General features: G+C 38.8%; 1 non-coding gene across 1 annotated transcript; it reads left to right on the forward strand.

Annotated features, from left to right (window-relative positions):
- The first annotated feature begins 4,445 nt into the window (after positions 1-4,445).
- Positions 4,446-4,564, forward strand: LOC145414143 (5S ribosomal RNA). Its single transcript, XR_013899833.1, has one exon. It is a non-coding gene; the product is annotated as a 5S ribosomal RNA (ribosomal RNA).
- Positions 4,565-5,631: the final 1,067 nt, after the last annotated feature.

Below are 5,631 nucleotides of genomic sequence, written 5' to 3' on the forward strand. Positions count from 1 at the left end.
CAGGTCAATCCTTCCGTTAAACATAGGCACAGTGTACAGCAACTGCCTGACTGCCTGCAGTGCAGGGACTACCTCAGCAGGCATTTCATGGAAATATTGCCTTGCACACTTGCAGGCAAAGAAGCCTTCCGGCACTGCTATGTTTGTGCCAATTCATCGCGCTGACCACAGCAATGCCGTATGACGAAGTAGTGGTGTGCTGAATGTGAGGTTGCATTGTTTACTGACTGTTTCTTTGATTTCCACGGAAAGACCCAACGGTAGGAGCCTGGGTGCTATGAATAAGTTAGTTTTGTACATACCGGTATGTTGTTTTTTGTTGAAATAGAAAATATTTCACTGCTCTGTGTGTATTTATGTGAATAATGGAGGCAGAAAGTATGTTTCATGATAAAGTCGCTGCCTTATTTTATTTGGAAAACATTTGTTTATACATATTTATGATGAAAAATTATAACTCAGAGGAAAAAGCAAGTCACAGTGGTAAGTATTTCCATTTCCGGGCAGTACGTAAATGACTACCGATACTTGGTTCACATTCTTTTTATTTCTTGATTTTTGCATTAGTACTTGTAATAGTAGTAGCAGTGGTAGTATGTGCTGTAGGTGTGGTAGTAATAGTAGTGGATGCGGTAGTTGTAACAGTAGCAGTTGTGGTAGTGGTGGTAGTACTTGTAGTAGTGGTAGTTGTAGTTTTACTAGTAGTTGTTGTAGTGGTACTTGTACTTGTACTTCTAGTACTAATAGTATTATTTCTAGGAGATGCAATACGCAGACTTCTACTTCATCATCAATGACGGACTCAAGCAGCAATCCTAGCCACACACATTTCCGTGTTTGTTTGTGTGTGTGTGTGTGTGTGTGTGTGTGTGTGTGTGTGTGTGTGTATGTGTGTGTGTGTGTGTGTGTGTGTTTGTGTAAGAGAGAGAGAGAGAGTGTCTGTCTGTCTGTCTGTAACGAGGAAGACGAGCAGCGTGAGTTCAAGGTCGTTGCTACTGTGACCAGCCTTCATTCACCCAGTACAATCGATTATGGAAAAATATTCACGGAAACAGTGTTTGTAGTGTATTTTGGTGTCCTGGAAGTGTCATCGAACTTCCGACACACATACAGAACCTGGCATAAAAACACCAAAAATTGCCCTCATTCCCCACTCACTCACTCTCCCTATCTGCATTTCACGGACCATCTGATGCCATCAACTTGAAGTGGAAGGATTGTTTAGTAATATGAAACCTTATTTGTTACAATTGGTTAAGTATTATGAAGGTTTAAAGATAGACGATTTTGCCGATTTCTATTGGGAATGCCCGTCTATGGGGAGCGCTCACGACACCTGCTGGATGGAAGGGGTAATCTTTTTCTGCCCATTTAGGCGGAAAAATAATCCACAGGTGGAGGGCTCGGGGCTGTGTCAAGGAGAGCAAGGAAGATAAGAAGCCTTAGATCAGTGCCTAACGAGTGTGCGAGGCCATTTAAGTGGGAATATGATCTTTATTTTTATTTATTTATTTTTTGCTTATTTATTTATTATTTTGCTTGGTTTGCGTCTTATGTCTTCAGTATTGACATAGACTGCAGGAATAACACACAAGAATATAGTAACGGAGCAGAATCAGGTAATGACTCGGTAAGGAAGAGGTGTTAGTAACATTCCTAACCGTACTATGATACCACCCTTTGGGTCGCATTCTCACTGGGTAAGGAAGCTCCCTAACACATTTTCCTTAGCGACTTATTTTTGGATATGGCTGGTTAATATCCTTAATCTATGCAGAGTGTGGTTATGCTTGAAGGATTTATCTAACACAGAAAGGGTGTTATAAGTATACTAAGTCGCCTAGGAAAAGGTGTTAGGGAGCTTCCTTAACCGACGACCATACGACCCCGTGCCCTGTGACCTTGGCCCGTATTTGGATGGGCTAATAAAGCTTCCAAACACCTTTACCTCAGCGATTAATTTTGCTTATTACATTTTACTGTCTTATTTTGTGTGAAATAAATCCTTCTGATGTCCCCATACTGTGCATACATAACGTACGAAAGAACAGTACCCAGCGATAGCCAAAAATAAATAACTGAGAAAGAGGTGCTAGGGAATATGTGACCTTGACCTTTCAACCCTTATCAGAATGGAATCGCTTAATCTTTCCATTATTCCCAATCCTTTTATATAATCTGGCTGGAATCCTATTTACACACACACACACACACACACACACAGAAAGCTAAACAATACACCCCCTTTTACCTACTAAGTCCCTGCCTATGCCCTGATGCGAGAGAGAGAGAGAGAGAGAGAGAGAGAGAGAGCAAAACAATACACCCTACCTGTGCCCTGATGCTGGTGGGGAAATATTCGAAGTTCACAAGGTAGATCACTGAACCGATGCCGAAGTTGCAACTGAAGGCCACCAACATGAAGCAGACCAGCACCACCCACGGCCACACAGAGAGAGAGGGCTCGAGGCTGTGTAAAGAAAGATGAAGAGGCTTAGATTAGTAACTATCGAGTGTGCGAGATGGGAAAAATAGTAATCTTTTTCTGCCCATTTAGGCGGAAAAATAATCCACAGGTGGAGGGCTCGGGGCTGTGTCAAGGAGAGCAAGGAAGATAAGAAGCCTTAGATCAGTGCCTAACGAGTGTGCGAGGCCATTTAAGTGGGAATATGATCTTTATATTTATTTATTTATTTTTTGCTTATTTATTTATTATTTTGCTTGGTTTGCGTCTTATGTCTTCAGTATTGACATAGACTGCAGGAATAACACACAAGAATATAGTAACGGAGCAGAATCAGGTAATGACTCGGTAAGGAAGAGGTGTTAGTAACATTCCTAACCGTACTATGATACCACCCTTTGGGTCGCATTCTCACTGGGTAAGGAAGCTCCCTAACACATTTTCCTTAGCGACTTATTTTTGGATATGGCTGGTTAATATCCTTAATCTATGCAGAGTGTGGTTATGCTTGAAGGATTTATCTAACACAGAAAGGGTGTTATAAGTATACTAAGTCGCCTAGGAAAAGGTGTTAGGGAGCTTCCTTAACCGACGACCATACGACCCCGTGCCCTGTGACCTTGGCCCGTATTTGGATGGGCTAATAAAGCTTCCAAACACCTTTACCTCAGCGATTAATTTTGCTTATTACATTTTACTGTCTTATTTTGTGTGAAATAAATCCTTCTGATGTCCCCATACTGTGCATACATAACGTACGAAAGAACAGTACCCAGCGATAGCCAAAAATAAATAACTGAGAAAGAGGTGCTAGGGAATATGTGACCTTGACCTTTCAACCCTTATCAGAATGGAATCGCTTAATCTTTCCATTATTCCCAATCCTTTTATATAATCTGGCTGGAATCCTATTTACACACACACACACACACACACACAGAAAGCTAAACAATACACCCCCTTTTACCTACTAAGTCCCTGCCTATGCCCTGATGCGAGAGAGAGAGAGAGAGAGAGAGAGAGCAAAACAATACACCCTACCTGTGCCCTGATGCTGGTGGGGAAATATTCGAAGTTCACAAGGTAGATCACTGAACCGATGCCGAAGTTGCAACTGAAGGCCACCAACATGAAGCAGACCAGCACCACCCACGGCCACACAGAGAGAGAGAGGGCTCGAGGCTGTGTAAAGAAAGATGAAGAGGCTTAGATTAGTAACTATCGAGTGTGCGAGATGGGAAAAATAGTAATCTTTTTCTGCCCATTTAGGCGGAAGAATAATCCACAGATAGAGGGCTCGGGGCTGTGTCAAGGAGAGCAAGGAAGATAAGAAGCCTTAGACCAGTGCCTATCGAGTGTGCGAGGCCATTTAAGTGGGAAAATGATCTTTATATTTATTTATTTATTTTTTGCTTATTAGGCAGAAAAATGATCATCTTTTTTGCCAAGTTCGTTAAATTAAAATGCTCTCTGGCACCTCTTTCTTAGGAATTTATTTTAGGATATGGCTGGTTAATATCCTTTTGTTCATTATTCATGCAGAGTTTGGCGATGTTTGAAGGATTTATATATACAGTATCACAGAAACGGACAGCAAGGTGTAATAAGTAAAATAAATCGCTTAGGAAAAGGTGTTAGGGAGCTTCCTTAACCGATGAGAATACGGGTCCATGTGTCCAGAATGGAAGGCATACCCCACACACCCGCATACAACCGTCCAAGGAGGAGGTGTCTTGATTATAAACTATTTCTATATTTTCATGTCTAGTTAAATCTCTTAGGAATTTTGGGGAGATTTGACCTTCATCCCTATCATTTACAACTCCCGTAATTCCTTCCATCGACTGACTTCTTTTCATTGCATTCTTTATGTCTTCAACAAATGTTATTTAGCTTTGCATATATATATATGTATATATATATATATATATATATATATATAGATATAGATAGATAGATAGATATATATATATATATATATGCCAACGGCCATACCACGTTGAGTACACCGCTTCTCGTCCGATCAGCGAAGTTAAGCAACGTTGGGTCTGGTTAGTACTTGGATGGGTGACCGCCTGGGAACACCAGATGCTGTTGGCATCCCTACGTGTCAAGTGGGGTTGGTGGAGGATTAGTGCCCCTCCCTGTAAAACAATTAACTCTAAGCCATTGGCCACCCCGTCTGGGATACATGGCGTCTGGCAATGAATGATGAAAATATAAATATATATATTTATGTATATATATATATATATATATATATATTTATATATAAATATATATATATATATGTTTATATATAAATATATATATATATATATATATATATATATATATATATATATATGTTTATATATAAATATATATATGTTTATATATAAATATATATATATATATATATATATGTTTATATATATATATATATATATATATATATATATATATATATATATATATATATATATATATATATATATATATATATATATATATATAAATATATATATATATATATATATATATATATATATATATATATATATATATATATATATATATATATATATATATATATATATATATATATATATATATATATATATATATATATATATATATATTTATTTCCTCGAAATAAAGAAGCTAGATTCTGGCGTTTAGAAATACCTTCACTACTTGATACCTCTCTTAAGTTAAATTCGTCTGGAGGTTGCAACTGTTAGATAAATTTAGGTCTTCTTCTGCCTATCTATCCAACTACTTAAAGGCAGACGCCTTAATCCAGTAAGGGGTGGTCACAAAATAATCGCCTCCATATCGCCCTGTTCCCTGCCACTTCGCTGCTCTACCCCTAGCTCACACCCCTCTCTCTCATATACCTCTCCACTCCATCCCTGCAATCCTCGGTCTCCCCCTTCCTCCCCTCCTCCGCCTCACTCACATACACTGTCCTCATTAATCTCTTGCCCTCCATCCTCTCCACATGGCCAAACCATCGCAATCTACGTCTAACACTCTCTCTCACATTCACATTCACACTTCTGCATTGAATAAATCCTTCCAGTATTGCCATTGTCTGCATAAATAACATACAGAAGGATATTAACCAACCATATCCAAAAATTTATCACAGAGGAAGAAGTGCTAGGGAGATTCCTTAAACGACA

Source organism: Coenobita brevimanus, chromosome 12, assembly GCF_032717465.1.
Source record: "Coenobita brevimanus isolate Jiangsu-jjx chromosome 12, ASM3271746v2, whole genome shotgun sequence".
NCBI lineage: Eukaryota > Metazoa > Arthropoda > Malacostraca > Decapoda > Coenobitidae > Coenobita > Coenobita brevimanus.